Raw genomic sequence first — 2268 nt, 5'->3', positions numbered from 1 at the left:
GCACTGTTGTTTCTGAAGCAAGAAATCCAGCATTCACAATTCCTCCTTTAATGCTGCAATGTACAGATACTTTGTTTATAAGCTCTGAACATGCCTTGTTTTCCTGCATCATGAGGGCAAGAAAATCCTTTTACTAATCCAGATTGGAAAAACACACTGATGCTGAACAGGAAGGGGCAAGAAGAGACAGATGGACGCTGGCTGCTTGCAAAGTTGTCAAAGACAAAATACAACACGTTTCCAGACTACATACTTCTGGGTACTGTTAAAAAAACAGGCGTTAATTTGACAAAGATACCATATGCTACAAAAGCCTGATGCCATCTGAGGTCAGCTGCAGTGTCTCAGATAATTTCTCTTGTCCAGGGACTGAACAGACAGACAGATAATTTATAATGGACTGGACGCTTGACCAAAATATGAATTTCTGAGTCCTTGGCTGGTGCACATACTTAGCTTGTTCTCTGAAGAGACTGTTAATTTCCTGCACATTTTAAAGCAGGCTGCATAGCAATCCACAAAGCAGAGCCTAATATTTCTGAGGAAAGATTTCAAGCATCTCGACTATGAACTGGGGTGCTGGTAAGAGGAATGTTGTTTATGTTAGGAGTTTGTTTTTAATCTTTGCGGACTTGTCTTTTCTATTCAGTTTCCATCATGCCTTCCTAGGAAGGGAAGACAGATCTCTGACCTAAGCAGAACAGAGAAGTAAGCATAAGGCATGACAATGAGTGTTTTACCAGGCAGAATTATAAGGCAGTGAAATAAATCTCCTAGTCCCCCTGAGATGGTAGGCCCATGACACCACAGATCTTGCAAAAAAAACCCACCATTTATCAAAAATATTTTCACTGAGATAGACTACATTGCTTGAAGCTGAGTATCAGCCTGGAGTATCAGCTTTTCTAAAACAAAACAACAACAAAAAGAGATTAGTTGAAATTTTTTTTCTACTTCTCTCTAAAGATAATGATGACCTATCACAAGGGAATGAGCTACTGCAGTTTAACAAGCTACTGCTTCTCCACTGACGTGCTGGAATTGGCTCTGTGTGCACTCCTAGGCGTGCAGGTCTATCAGCACCACTGTGCACTAACAGCCAGGATAGCAGCAAATTCACCATGCTACGGATTTACTCACCAACGTGACTCATTGCAGTTAACTGTTGGATTCCTGGCTTGTCCATGAGCTGCCAGATGAGCACCACTTGAGCTAGTCAAACCTCTCTGCTGACTCCGGGGCACCGTATCTGCCTGGCACACCTGGAAGGCCCCCGTGCCGCTTGGCGACGCAGACGGCATGGGAATGCTTAGTAGGGCCATGCTCTGACCTGCTGGGACTGCGATCTCCTTGACTGTGTTATGGGAAGACCCTAGAAGACAGATACAGCAGTCAGGCAACAGGCTACCTATGCCACAGTGCAGCACACAGTCACCTCTGGAGTATCTGAATCACAGAATCCCAGAATCCCAGGATGTCTGAGGCTGGAAGGGACCTCTAGAGATCATCAAGTCCAACCTCCCTGCTTCAGCAGGGACACCCAGAGCACAGGGTGGCATCCAGGCGGGTTTTGAAGATCTCCAGAGAAGGAGACTCCACAGCCTCTCTGGGCAGCCTGTTCCAGGGCTCTGGCACCCTCACAGCAAAGAAGTTCAGATTTACACTGTAAAATTAACAGAGGACATCATTAAAGGGTTTTTTTTTTTTTTTTTTTTTAAGATGTATCATGGACAAGATTTGGTTAACTCTGATGTGACAGATTGAGAACACTGGAGGCCGAACATACCACAGACTGTATGAAAACTGACAACAGCCATCGCACCAGCTCTCTGGGGATGCTCCTCTGACACTGTGCATGGGCAGTTGCTTTCTTATCTTCAGGGATTTAAAGATGCGAGATTCCAATGTGAGATTCCTCAGTATCAGTACTAGGGTGTTTTTCTCCATCACTGATCCAGAGGTGGAAATCCTATTTTCTTTTTCATCTATGAGCCTGAATATAAAAGTGGCAAATAATAAAGTGATAAGAAAACAAAGTACTTTTTTTCTGTTGGTTTACCTCTTATGGATTCTTCCACATCCCGTTAAATCAATTAAATTAAATGCCCCCACTTACATACTGTTGGGCACTGCCATCTGTCACTTGATTCACAGCACCCCAGGAAAGCTTGGCCAGCGCCAGGGTCACATCCACACCAACAGCCACACGTCCATCCCTCCGATGTCCCACAGAGCTGCAATTCTCACAATGTGCAGGTCAGGAAATGA

The sequence above is a fragment of the Tinamus guttatus genome, unplaced genomic scaffold (assembly GCF_059628265.1).
Source record: "Tinamus guttatus ecotype Peru unplaced genomic scaffold, ASM5962826v1 Tinamus_guttatus_pri_ptg000330l, whole genome shotgun sequence".
In the NCBI taxonomy this organism is placed as follows: domain Eukaryota; kingdom Metazoa; phylum Chordata; class Aves; order Tinamiformes; family Tinamidae; genus Tinamus; species Tinamus guttatus.
Note: the sequence above shows the minus strand (reverse complement) of the source record.